General features: G+C 40.2%; 1 protein-coding gene across 1 annotated transcript in view; it reads left to right on the top strand.

The window, feature by feature from the left end:
* COL4A6 (collagen type IV alpha 6 chain) overlaps nucleotides 1–14,767 on the top strand; it is a 96,720-nt gene that overhangs the window by 12,241 nt on the left and 69,712 nt on the right. The gene's annotated exons all lie outside the window — the stretch shown is intronic.

The following is a 14,767-nucleotide window of genomic DNA, read 5'->3' as shown; positions in this document are numbered from 1 at the left end:
TTTCTAGGACTGAACTTAGGAAAATGTTGCTATTTAGAAATGATCGTCGGCATCGAAACATTAAATGTTTCCCTAATTGGAGACAGACTTGAGCATGAATTCTTAATTGATAACTGATGATGTGTTTGCTCTGGAAGTATAAAAATTATTTCAAATCACCATGTGGCAGGGCGAAAACATGTCTAAACAGATGAGCGGAAGAACTTTGCAAGGATATCGGCTAAAGCCAATTGCTCAACACCTTTTCTGATTAGATACAGTAAGGGACAAACCTAGTTTGGTTCTGGAACACAATATCCTGTAAATGCTTTGACGTTTAGATAGCAATGAGCATCATTCTTCTGTCTCTTTACATTCCCGGGGTTGAACTTGATTGTTTGAACTGGCCACAACACTGTTGACCTTGCAGTTTGAGCTCTTGGCATCTCTTTTGTTAAGATGTCACAAAGATTTTAGGCTGTTTTCATTGCTGACCTGAGAACTCATTTGGCTTTTAGCTGGTTTCTTATGTGACCTGTATCGGTAGGCATTTTCAGTCCTTCAAACACGTGTTCCATCCTACTAAGACCTGTCTGTGGAGTAAACTTTTTGCTAGAAGTGGTAATCTTTCCCTTTTACAACACTACTTCCATCAAGCCATACTGAGCCCTGCTGACACCTTCTTGGACATCTGCAGGCAGCTACTGGAGTCCTGCCATGCCAGAGGATAAGAAGGTGACTGGCTGAACTGGGAAAGGGGATGGTGTGATTATGTATCCTACAGCACAGCTTGTTTCTTGGAGGAGGCTGTACAGCCTGAGGCTAATTCCTTGGCTTCCTGCCTAGCTTCTCCTCCATTGCTGCAAAACCTCTAAGTCCGGAACAGGCAAGTGGGAGATGAGACTTTGCCAATGCCCTGAATCCATATTTTGTTTAAAAAAATGTTTCAGCTGTCAATTTTGCACAATTAACCAGATCAGAATAAAGCTAAGTTTTCTTTTTAAAAGAAAGAAATAGCTAAAAAGCACAAGAAAAATTACAATAAGCTGACAGCTCAATAAAAATAATATAGGCGGTGTCCTTAAATGTCCTTCTCCCTGGCTGCACTTCTGATCAGATCAAGCTGTGATGAACTTGTTTCTGACCAGATTTATTTAGGCAATAAAAATGTCAAAAGTGCCTAAGACCTGCTGCCTGGTTACTGAAAGATATTTCTAGAAATAGGATGTAGGCATGTAGAACCCCCATGTACCTGTGTTCTTGTTTTTGCTGTAGACTGTTAGTGCACATGCGAGATATTAACAAACAAAAACAAGTATAACCTCCTTATCTTTAAGATGGAGCTTGGTGGGAGAGTAGTCGCTATGAAGTTAGTCAGCTCTTTGTGGAATAGGTTGGGATTCTTTTTAGAAGGAAGGGTGGTACAGTGTTTGTCTAGCAGGCACTTAGGAAGTAGTTCTAGCACATCTCCTACAAGAGTAAAATTTCGTTTCTATTAGTTGTCCCAATGGCTTGCATTAGCTTTGAAAAGGTTACTTGAAAATGGTACCATGAAAAGCCTGGCTCTGTGTAATTCAATGGCAAAACTCCTGGGCCGCATTACAGCCATTCTCCCCTCTTTACCGTGTAAAGATTCATGGGTAACAGTCCAACGACTGGTGCAGAAGTCCAGTTCTTAGTGGAGAAGTGTTACTTTTACTGAAAGGTCCCAGCTAGAACCTTTTCTGGAGGTTTTCTCAGAGGTCAAATGAAAGATTAAACTGGGTTTGTGACCCTTACTACTTCAGTGCACAGGAAGATACGTAGTTAAGCTTACATGTCATATGACAGCTTAAGAGTAAATGTAATAGTGGAGGAAGCCCACCAAACTGATTTTGACCAGTTATAAACCTAGGGATTTTGGATATGGTTATTCAGTTCCCCTAAACTGCATTGTTAGAACTTATACTGACTTTCATATGAAATCTAACATAATGCTGTGCAAAGAAAATGCCAAGTAGCATCACAGAGAATATGAGAGCCCCTACCTACAGCTGGAGTCTCTAAGTGAATGAGTGGGGCTCCTAAACCTCTGTGTCCCTACTCCTGTTCCTCTGACCTGCTGAGAGACCAGCTACCAAACTAGTACAACAAGGCAATTTTAAAAGGAAGTCTGCTGTGACAGTGGCGGTACCCTGGTGCATGCACCCTTTTGGGGAAGGGAGACAGTCTGAACAGAAACTTACACTTATTGAACCTGAACTTCTCTGCAAACAAGTCTTACATACAGTCCTCTTTCAGAACAGCAGCTGGTGGGTAGAATCCCTTTCTGTATCAATGGCTGTCTTGCTGAGAAATGCACTGCAGATAAGTCAGCAGTAACCAGGAGGGCATTTTCCCTATTAGCAGTTTCAAGAAGCACTACATAGTAGGCAGCCTGCACCATTTCATCTCTACAGCTCATTTTGCATTTGTTTATGATGGTGTTGGCTTTTTTGTTTTTATATGCTGTCATCTACTTTCAAACACTCACAAAGACGAACTAGCAGACACAGTCCTTGTTGCATGTATACCTTCTCCTGATGCCTGTTCACTTATCTTGGAATTTATAACAGTGTTAGGGTTTGTTTTAAACTTTGCTCAACATGTGCTGGAGCTCTTCAGCTGATACTCATCTTTCATTTTTTCATTCTGTCCAAGTCCTGTCCTCACGTCCTCTACCAAAAACAGAATTTCAAGGAGAAAAAAAATAATTAGAAATTGTTTCCAAGGCTCCGCAAATTACTCAGCAGAGACTGTGTCCCAGGTGGCTTTTACAGCTTAGAATTGCTGTAAATTGGGAGAACTTGATGTTACTAATAATATTTAATTTTTTCCTGTGATATGTGATCATGTCAAATAATGTAAGTATTTCTTATGCATCATGTGTTTTTTAAAGCCCATTAAAATAGGATGTTATGATCAATTTAGAAAACTATTTATGGCCTTATAGAACCTCTTTCCTGTCTCAGAAAAAACCCACATGGAGGCAATTTCTGGCAACTGGTATGACTGGAAAGGAGTGTATCTGTAGAATGAGGCAGTTGGTTTTGAGGACACGGTGGACACTTTACGTAAATCGAGTCTGGTCCTATAAAGTGAAGGACCACTGGAGTGCATCAGGTGTGCTGTGGTGCCCATCTCCTAACCTAGCCTCACTCAAAAGAAAACCTGTTTATGTACTCCAAGACTATGCTGCAAGGTGAAGCAAAGCACAGTAAGTAGGAGGGATTGAGTAAAATAGAGAGATTTTGCTCAAAAATGCAGTCTCTGTCTGCATTAAAGGCTAGTGTACCCAGAGATACATGAGATTCCACAGGTTTCCTCTGAAGTTAAAATGATGATAGTAAATGTAGTGTACATTATCTATGGGCAATCAAAGAGTTTTTGATAGAACTACTGCAGATCAAACAAGCTAGAAGAGATAGACAGATCTCCAACATCCATGCACTGAACAGCGTAACCTGAGGTCAGAACTTTGGATGATTTAATCTAATTGTTATCTAGCATAAACTAATGTCGCATTGGCAAGAGATCTTAGATTAACTTTTGTCTGGAACTAATCCCCTCAACTTAATACTGGGTGTACAAAGTGCCTCTCTTGTGATAATTAGTTGAAGATTGGTTGACATTTCTTTGCTATGAAATTGTGATAATTACAACTTGTATTTTTTAATAATGTTTGCTGAATTCTGCTTTGGCTGGTTAAACACTCTAATTGGAACAGTTTAGGGATTTCTTGATGAAACACAATTTCATTGGAAGTGTCGACTCAACAAAATGAATTTTTTTTGCAGAAATGTTTTACACAAACATATTTGCCCCAGACAAAATTCTGTTAAGCTGTTGGTTCAAGCTTCTCTCTGTTTCTATGTGGCTTCCCTCTACCTGGCTTGACAAGCACTGTAGGACATAGTGATGTCATTTCGATATCCTTGGCCTGCCATACCAATTAAAATTGAACCAGGCTATGAGATGTTGACATTTCCTTCAAACTGACAGTGCCAAGATTTGACCAGTTCTAAATGTTGTCTTAGTGTACTAACCATGGATAATCAGCCTGGTGGAGGTTATACTGGGACCATTATATAGTTAGTTATATAAAGACCTCTTCCCATCCAAGAGAAGGAGGGATTATTGCACTATAGTAGTTCTTAAGAAGTGTTGGCCATTTAACAGTGGTCGTAATCACTGATTCTTGTAATACGTTTAAGCTTGGCCAAGCAAGACAGTACACAGTAGCAAATACCACTAATTTCATATACAGGAACGTGGATCAGTTCTCTGGTTCGTGTGAGCTCAGAAAAGGAGATTAGATAATTCAGGTGGGAGCGAAATGTTGCTTAGTTCTAGAGCGAGTTCTTCATCATCCAGTTTAAAACAATCTGTGAAGCCGTGCTTCATGGCTTTCTCTCTGTTACCTACACCCAGAGATTTCTCTGCAGGATTCTTCCTCTTAGAATAAGTACAGCCAGTTATTTTTTTGTTGCAGAAGAACCCAAAAGTTTGGACTAAGCTACATGTATGCTTTGCCATAATTTCTGATTTCATCCCCAGGCTTCTCCAACTGTTATTGTAGGTTCTTCTTTCCACTTGTGTTGTAGACAACCTCCAGTCCAACTACTGTGCTGTGATTCCTGAAAATACTTTTGTTAAAATCTTCTATCCAAACCTCAGGGACTCGGATCTGGTAGACAGGCAAGGCCTCAGTACTTCTCCCTCCTTTGGTTTTCACAATTCCTCTCTTCTATTTTTCTATTTATTCATTCACTGTCTCAATACAGTGAGTTGGTTTCCTTTTCTCGCCCTCTGCCATCAGCTGCGTGTCCTACCAGACTTGTTCAAATGTCCTTACAAATGTCTCGCTGTCACCTTAGATGCAACAGTGCCAGAAGCCAATGTCCTGATTTTAACTAAGTCCTCCTTTTCCTCCTGTTCTCTTTGCTATCATCAACACCAGCATGTTTTCAGGCAATCAGCTGTCTTGGATGCCATCCTTGACTTGTCTCTTCCAGGTGATAACCAATTTCTGACATTCTCTACAATATCTCTCACTCTGTTTCCGTCCTGCCTACCATCAGCAATGCACATCACTTTCCTCTGGCTACAGCAGAAGAAGCTATAGCCTCCTTTCTGACTGGTGCCTGGAAATACCGCTTATAAACTATTGTCCTGTCCTGCTTTTCTGTGTTTCATCTCTTCGTGTCTTTTATTGTCTTTTAGTCATATCTGAAGATGAAAGATCTTGGACTTTTGCATATGTTTAGCTCACGTAAGAGACTTCATCAGCCTGCCCAATTTCTCTCCTTTCCTCATCCTTCTTTCTATACCAGCTAATAGTGTGATAACCTTAGCTTGAACTCTAAGGCAGGCTGAGTGCAGCGTAACTGAATATGTGTGTGCAGCAGCTTAGGAAGGCAGGCAGGCTGCTGTCTAGCAACGCTTCTGAGCACTAGCAATCAGCCAGCAACCAGACCCTTCTCCAAGTGTGAATGTAGATCTATACTTCATTTTAAATTATTTTGATGTGTTGCAGTTCTGACAGTATTACAGTACTTTCACCCTCAGTAAATACTGGTCATGGAATATATGTAAATGATGTCTAATTCTTGTTCAAATCCTCGACTGGTTAAACAAATAAAATGCCGTTATTTCATTTGGGAAGAGGATTATCTATACCGTTGAAAAGTTGACCATCTGTTCGCTGTCATTAAGAAGTTTTGGCAATATTTTGAGAGAAAATGAGGTAATAGTTAAGTCAAACAACTTACGTGCCAGCTGCTTTTTTAACAACTGCCAAGATTTTTTTTTTTAAGTAATAAAACTACCTTTGCCAAATGCGGCCTTAAGCAATTATTGTACATGTCCTTCTGACCCAACCTAAATACATTGAGCCTAGCCCTCTAATGAGAACCACACCATATACTGACTAAAACAACATAAATAAAACAGATCTTCTTGCATTTGGAAGTATCCTTTATGTAATGGATATCAAGACCAAACCTGTTCATGTGTACAGTCTTACATCATCTCTCCTAATCTCAAGAACAATTGTGAAGACTTCTTCAGGTGACAGCCGCCCGTTTTATCTTTCTTAACACACGTCGTAGAATTCAGCAGTGGTGAACAACCATATTTCAGCAGGCTAACCAAGGAGTCTCTGGTAGCACATCATGTTTCCATGATTTGTTTTGCAGTTTGGCCAAAAGGACTTGTGCACTAAATGAGGCTAAATATATTCTAGGAAACATATCCCACTAAGAAGATTTCCACAGCTTTGGAAACTAACCAGGAACTGTAGCATTGCTCTGTCACCAGGGTGGCTGAGGTGACTCTGTGACCTGAAACTGTTTCTAAATCTGCCTGCAAGGGTGGCGTATTTTGTAATTGCTGTGGGGAACCTGTGTTTACTTTTGAAATCAACTGGAACATGGGTCCTCAGACTGCCCTCCATAGAGCACTTCCAGATGGCTTAGAAATGCCCAGCAAAGAAGTATCTGTCACTGTTCAAGTAATTGTGCTTCATGTGAGTAGTAACCAGGATTTTAAAAGTATTTCTAGTGTTTTGGGAGCAAATGGAGCATTTAAAAAGCTCCTTGCTGCATCCTACAATGCTGTGAGTTGTCTTAGTTTGAGAAAAAGTTATGTAGTCTGACTATACCAAGTGAATGTCTTTTTATTTCTCCTTTCTAGCCTGAAAAAAAAGTCTGTCGTTTTCTGAAATTGAGATTCTCAAAAGTGAGGTGTTAGTGCTATGGATTTAAGCTGAGATGACTGTTGAAAGTCATGTGGTCAGCTGGTGACAGAGTCAGGTTGCTCTGCCATATACGTCCTCCTCATCTGAAGACATAGTAAACCATGATTCTCTCTGTTCTGCTGCTGGCATTGTGAGCTGAGGGTGCAGGCATGTAGCCCTGGGAATAGATACTTTATTATTTCTTGCTTATACAAGCTGCCACGGCTTCCATTGTGAGTCAAGTACTGTTCCCCTTGAAGCCAATGCCATCACTCCCACTGATTTCTTTTTATGTGTGTAGACAGATGGGAAGACAGAACCAGACTAGCCTTCTCCCTCCCTCTTTGGAGCCTTGCCACGACTGGCCTTCTGTTCTAGCTTTGTGTCTGTGGCACTTTCTCCAAGACCAAAAATGACAAGTCGTGCTACAGATTTGATCCATATGGACAAACCAGAGAGTTCAACAACAGTTTCCTAGTAACCCCCCGCCCCCGGCTTCCTAAGTACTGGAGAGTAAAACCATCTCCATATCCAAATTCTTTCCTTATAAAAATTGTTAAGTCTTTCTTGGCTATAAAATGGAGTGTTTGATGAATCTGTGATATTTTACTTGCCATATAACTCCTTAGAATGGGATTAACATCGACCCCTCAGTTTCTCTTGTAATTTGTTGATTCACAGTAGAAGAGTTGTAAATGTTCTTAAAATTGTCTTCTGTCAGCCACTTCACCTTGCAGTAGGAAGATAAACTCTCTGGTGTCCTGCCCAGGACAGGAAAATCAAATGTTAACCTGAGACTTTGGAACATATGAATGTCTAGTTGGGCTTTTGCTTAACAAAAGCTGTAGGATTTTATCTGATGATTCCTGCAATGGTGTCTCAGTTGAAGAGAGATGATTAGTGCCCTCTTACATCTAAGAAATGGCACAAGACTTTGCTGTTCCTCTCCGAGAAGTTAACAGACAAGAAGGGGTAACTTATATCTTGCCTTGGAATCACTCAGTTGGCATGTTCTTGCATCACACTTTATATCATTTGTGTATGGGATTTGCTAGGAGTCTTAGTAGCCTTTTTCTTCAGGTTAAGTTCTCTTTAATACCTCATTTTCTTCATACCTCTCTCTTCTAACCCCATCCCAAAACTTGCCCATCTTCTAATTAACTGTGATTGTTTCAGAGTATTCCTGGTACTAGTTATATTTTTAAGCTTCTTAAAATGAGAAGAGATGCCTTTTGCAGAAACAAGAGTCTTTTTTAGAGAGTTTCCACTGGAGTAAGTGAAAGGTGTGACAGATTTTCAGTGTGATCTCCTGAGGAAATCAGCCTCTTGGAAACAGAAGGGTCACAAACCCAATCTATGAGCAAGACCCAGTTCTAAGAGATTTGGACAATAGTCAGGTTAGGAGCCAATTCATGAGCCAGGAAAACAGCCGACAGCAGGGATTACTACAAAGCAAACTTAATTAGGCAACAGATAGGCAGGAAGTACGCCAGTCCTGGAGCCTGCAGCCAGATGGAGCACACAAGGAAGATGGTTAACCAGGCAACACTGTGTGTGTAGTGGTAAAGGAGGCTGTAGTGCCAGTTAGTTGGAAGTAAAACCAAATGCATGGGTCCCCCAGGCTAGCTGTCAATCTCTGTTCTCTGGGAAAAATGTGCAGTATTTTTGGTGTGAACCACCACTTTTCCTGATAGGAAATCACAGATTTCAGAAGGTAGGAGAGCATCCTGGTGTTTCTCAGTTTTCCATGGTGAGTGAGGTTGAAAAGCTGTTTAGAGAGTTTCCCTGCTTCAGAAGAGAAAAGGACACATATATCTACACAAAAAAGAGTAGAACTTGTGAAGTAACTGTAGATTAATGCTTCTTTTTTGACCCTGGTGTATAACACCTCTTGTGCATTTAATGGAAATAACCAGCCACTCTCTGAGTTTGGTAAAGGTAATACAAGAAGAAAAAAACAAGCAAGGGAGCCTGAATCACAGTGCCATGTATGCATTATCGGTGAAAAAAAGATTATTTCAAAATTAGTTTTTATTGCTTAGAATCATCTGGCAGATTCTGGACTGCATTATCTGATCCCCCTGTATGACGGAGTCTGGTGAGTTTAAAACAAAAGATGACTTTGTCAATGGGCTGTTTTGTCTGCGAGTAGATGGGAATTACTCCAGGGTCATGGAAAAATGAGAGGGAACAGTTTGCTGATCATCTGAGAAATGAAGAAAAGTCAGTGATTTTGGGACATAAAAAAAAGAAGAACTGATAATCTTAGTCTATGACTAAGCTTCATCAGCGTTACAAAGGGTTATTAGAATAAATGCAAGATTGGTACAAATAGGCTGTAGCTTGTTCACGCATGTTGGGCAAGGAGAAGGGGGAGAAGCTGTCTCCTTGTGAGTGAGGAACGTGTATGCTTGCTGGTGTCCAGGAAAATGTCACTGCTCTTTCTAAACACTTGATGGTGAAGAAAATGAAAGGAAAACCAGGGATTGTTATGACAAATAGGCATCTCATGTAGGAGATCTGACCAAAAAGAAAAGAGAATGATGGCTTTATTTTGGACAAATAAAGGAGCATCCAAATATGGGAACATAGTGCGAATAAGAGATGAACGAATGGCATACAGGATACAGAATGGTCTGGCTGAGAAACTAGTTGTAAGTGTAAATTGTGTGAAAATGGCTATAGAATGATGGAGCACATAGCCCTTAAGAAAGATGAGGGAGCAGTGGGCAGGGCTGGTATATTCTGAGCTTGTATCTAAGAATGAGAGGAAAATGGCAGTTTTTAAAAGATCCTGTGTGAAAGACTCCCAAGTTTCTTAAGTGTGGAAAAAGAGAGATGACAGTAAAACAAGATAAAGAAAGGAGAGTATCATTGCCAGTTTTTTCTTTTTAAGATCTTGATGAGGTACATTTTAGCTGTTGCTCTCCAATGTCATACATCCATTAGATAGAACAAGCATATTTTCATAACTATCTAATGTTAAGCTGATTTTATGGGTGACCTTCTGTGGAATTGCCAACATAGAAGACTTGGAGAGAAGGTGAGGACTGCAACAAGAAAGGGCTACCTGGGTTGTACCAGGTATCTCATCCAGTTTGTTGTTTTGGAAAAAGGAACGTTTTAGTAGTCTGAAAAGTAGCCTAGATACGAATGTCCTTATTAATAATGGGTGATTTTTGGATTTTTGAAAGATTTTTTGGGGTCTGTTCTTAAAAACAGCAGAGTGTTGCCAAAGCTAATAAATAAAAAGTCAAAGTAATTTAAAAATGTCTGGTTTAAATCCATAATAAATACAGTACAAACAATGCACAACTTTTGAAGCACTGTTGAAAAGAAATCTCTGATTGTCTCTTAAAGCTTCTTGTCTTTTTTTTTTTTGTATGATCAAAGAAAGCTCTAGCAAAATGACTCAGCGTGTGCTGAATTCTCAGTGTACAGTAAATGAATTTTTTAATACCTAGCGTTAGCGCTAAGGGTGATGCAATTCTGCTCTTAATTTTGCCTTTCAAAGTTCTATAAAGCTGTTATCTTTTGAGGTAGATCTCTTAGATTTGTGTTCACATCCAGAATGTTCTCTGGAACAGTATAGCAGAGCTTGTTGTGCTGTTTGGTTGAGCTGTGTTCTGCCCACCTGCTCCTGAAGCTGGGGTCTGTATTAGCACAGTGGCAAATCCGCTTCAACACCAAATTTGTTCTGCACACGTCTCTCTAGCCAGACCAGCAACATCTGCCTGCTTGTGCGTCTGGGTATTTCCATTTCCTGTAGGTTCCAGAAACACAATCAGAATTTCTAAAAAATCTGGGAAAAAACCCCAAACGCATCAGCCAGCCAGGATATTCTTGCCATAGCTATGTTTGGTGCGAACTGTTACACTTGGGGGAATAGATTTTGGATAAAAGCACTGTGAGCCCTCAGAGTACACATGCAGAGCCTGTGCTCTGCATGGAAAGTCACTATATATAGCGTATTTTCAGGCTGTACCTGTGTGCTAGACGTAATGAACATAGGTCATAGAACCAAAGAAGTGTCTGGGATCTGTCTGTCCTCTCCCATTGTAGTTGCAATATTCGTAAATAATCCTGTTGAATTGGATTCAACCCCCAAGTTGGGGGGTTTTTATAATGAATTTATTATTTGTGGCTTGAACCCATAACTGTGGTGATGGCTGGTTTGGATTGATGACCAATGACATCCCTCTCAAAAGTGCAGAGGTTGTAGCTTGTATACTTTAACAGATAATTCCTGGGAGACGTGCAGCACGCTGGCTCCCAGTTATTTGGAGTGGTGCAGTAGTGCTCACCCTCAGCCCTTCCTGTGAATCGCAGTGCATCCTTATCCATAATCTTTTTGTTGGAAACGCTGTTTAATGTAATTCCACAAATTATTGAGGACTGCTTACCCTGCCATCGTGAATCACGCTTTGTGAACAGCTGGAATGGAAATCAGGATATTCTTATATAAGAATACAGGTAATGCGTATTTTCTAGCAAATTTTTAAACAGGTTTTGTTTCCCCTTTGTGAAGCTTGATTCCCCTTGATACTGACTGCGTTGGCCATTCCGAATACCTACATGATGTTGTTATGGCGTTTCTTTTATTATGGTGACTAATGACTGAGGATCCCAGCTGAGATGAGGGAAGTCCTGCAGTGCAGGGCAGTTACAAACATACAGCAGGAGACAGTTGGTGCTCCGAAGTGCTTTCACTCTGCGAGAATTACTTTAGTTATATGTTATTTTTCAAGTTTTAGTTAAGAAATCTGTTGCTTACTCAACTGTATTTTCAGGAAAGTAGGTAACTTCATAGAAAATCTTTCGAAATGAAATATAAAAAAGTTTGCACTTGTTACTCCTTAACAAGAGACCTCTGAAAATAGTTAATAAATTCTTCTGGAATATATTTTCTCTCCAGACTTAGAGACATGTAAAAGAGAAGATAGCAGAAGACGTTCTTGTCTCATTTTAATTAGGGCATGTCTTCCGAACAGTACAAAATGTTTTTGGAGGATATTAACCTTTGGAATATCCTTAACAGTGGAAATATAGCCCAGTCTGTCTCACAGCAAATTCAAAATAAATAAATAAAGTCTGCATGCAAAATCAAGGCAGCAGGTGGTCATTCCCTGTATAACTCCAGCTGCACTTGAGCTGTAAATCCAAAAGCATTACAAAACTAGCAACAGGACACCCAGTGGTTCCTTGTAGGCTTGGATCAGTGTTCCTGGGACTTTAAAGGAAATTTTCCTAAGATTTAATGTTTTCTCTTGAAACAATAAATGACATAAGTGTTATCTACAGACTTTTTCCAGAGCAATGAAGTAATTAAACTTCACTTGTTTTTCTAACATCAGGACTCAAACCTGAACTAATCTATTCTAACCATTCCCTTCTTTTTTTTATCAGCGGGAATGTGTGTTAACTCCTGAGAACATTTGGGTGAATAATAGTTCTGCTTCCAGTGGCTTTATTTTGTGCACTGGGTGGCAGAAAGCAGTCAGGGTTTCCTTCACAGTGTTAATGTAGCTGCCATATTCTGCATTATTTTTTCTTGCATGAACACGTGTCAGGTGTACCACATTTAGATGTCTTTAGATGTATTACATTTGTAAGACAATATCTGCTGCAAGCAGTGCCTTGGCTCTATCACGCGTTTTTATTGCTACTGATGTTACTAACTCCTCAGCCTATACTGAACAGGACAGCTGGGTTCCATTGGTGTTATTGAGGGATTTCCCATCAGCTCAAAGGAAGCCAGGATTTTAATTTTCAAACCTTTAAAGAAAATTGCTTTCAGGCTTCTAAGAGTGACTGCTTAAACAACCATTTATGTGGGCCATTTTATGTGAAATTTGCGTAAGCGAAGCGGTTTCAAGAGAAATACCTCCTGATATATTTTACTTCGGGCTTGTTTCAAAAAGCTGTGTGAATTCTACATACGGGGTTGGCAAGATGTTGTACTGAAGGAAGTGTATTCCTGTAACACTGATCTCCTTTGCAAAATGAAGACTTAATTTAGTTTGCAAATGATACTTAATTGTGACCGTGCTCGGTAGATGTGGCATTTCAGAACAGTGTCCATGGTACTTCCCTGAGTTCCAGTGCGGGGCATTACTCTCAGAGGCAGTTTCAGGAACAGCTCTGTGAGCTGTCTGCTAGAAACACACACAAGTTCCTGATGTTGAACTACTGATCAGTTCAATTACTTCAAAAGTGTGAAGATTTTCTCTTCAGCAGATGGACAAACAGGAATGGGCAGGGAGAAGGAAGGAACATTGTTTTTTTCCCTGTCTTACTGTGTCACAGTGTAGTTCACCTTGGAGAAAAGAGCAAGCTGTATGTCCCTAGGGGTGGTGAAGCTTGAATGGTCCTTCCATCTTGTGCAACAGGCTTCTTCAAAACCTCCAGATATGTGATCTTTTCCAGACCTCCTCTTTGAGCAGCACAATTCTGCTATATTCCCAGGCTGTGGCTTGCAGTGCCACATCAGGAGAAGCGTTTAAAAGTGCTTTCCTTGCCCTTGCAAAGTGGGCTTGGGATTATTATTGTTAATTCATAAAATATCTTAATGGCTTCTGAGTGATTGTGGTGCTTATTGTATCTGTTTCAATGATGCGTCAGTGTTTGAAGACCTGCAGAGGAAAATGCAGTTTACACAGCATCTTTAATTTTTTTCTTTTCTTCCATCTTATACTTTTTTCAGTAAATGCATCTCTTGGCACAAGGGAAATTAAAGTGGGAGTGTGTTTCATTTAAAAAAAATAACATCCTTGTTAAATAATCCTGCACTTAATTAAATTTCCTCTGTTTTAACTGGACATAGAAATAAATAACTGTGACAAACAAAAATAAAGATTCTTGAGGAATACTGACTTACCTCTGATAAGAACCGTCTGGCATATACATAATTAATTTTTTTCACTTAGGCCTTACTAACAAGTTCAGCATCCGGTTCATATTTCCCCTTTGTATTTCAGGGTTACTTATGAGTAAAGCCTAATAGATTAAAAATATTTGACTTGAAGCCTAAAGCCCTGTTTGTAGGACTTTTTTTTAATCACTTTTTTGTTATATATTGGAAAGCATATGGTACAACTGGCTTCTGTCTAGTAAGTACATGAGCACAAACAAGTATCGTAGTTCCCTATTTGACAATTGTGAAGGTACTGAAAACAATGACTGGTTTCCACATTGTTAATAGTACAGCTGCAGTTGTTTTCTTGGTAGCCAACTATGTTAATAGGGTTTGCTTTCAGCGCTTCAGACTATGGCCATAAAATTCTTAGAGGACCTGGCAAAAGTTACCTTGGAAAAGTTGGTTCATGTTTTCATTTCCATTTATTGCTGGTCTCAGCTGTTTGTCCTCGGGCTGTCTGGATTGTCTTCAGGAGCGTAGGTCAGAGACTACCTAAGGCAGCAGTGTGTGACTTGGCACGGCTATGCTAAGGTCATCATGAATAGAGGTAGCTCACAAGTCCCATCAGTGCTCGTTTCATGCAAGTCATGTCTTTTAGAGGTGGCCTGCAACTGCTTCTACTTCCGACACTGGTTCTGCTGTGTGACTGCAAGGAATGTTGAGTTTTATGGTTCAGGCTAGGAACTTGGACCTGTTCCTTCCAAGCTGCATGGGAGCGAGCGCGGTATTTTCCTTTGATGTATTCCCAAGCTTGTCTAAAGCCTACAGTTAGGCAGACATGTGCATCTGCCTGCTTGGATGCCAGCTAAGTGTGGGCTTCAGCTTGGAGTCAGGCCTGCGCTGAAAATACAGTGTTGATCTGTCTTACATGGTTGCCACTTGAGAAGGCAGAGCACGTGCATGGAGTTTAGCTCAGAGAAGAGCCTGGTCCTGTTTGAGGATGGAAATTCTGTTAATAAAAAGGCAGCTGCAGTTCCTGATAAGTCTATAATTTATGTTTCTAGCTTGACCTTAGAAACAAAGTTGAATCATGGGCACACACAGTGAAAAATTGGCTTTTTGCATGGCAAATGACCATCAGGAGGGCTGACTAGCCCTGTTCAACATATGTGGCAGTG

This window comes from Leptosomus discolor, chromosome 9 (assembly GCF_034619465.1).
Source record: "Leptosomus discolor isolate bLepDis1 chromosome 9, bLepDis1.hap2, whole genome shotgun sequence".
NCBI lineage: Eukaryota > Metazoa > Chordata > Aves > Leptosomiformes > Leptosomidae > Leptosomus > Leptosomus discolor.
The sequence above is the reverse complement of the archived record's forward strand: the minus strand, read 5'-3'. Positions and strand labels throughout refer to the sequence as shown.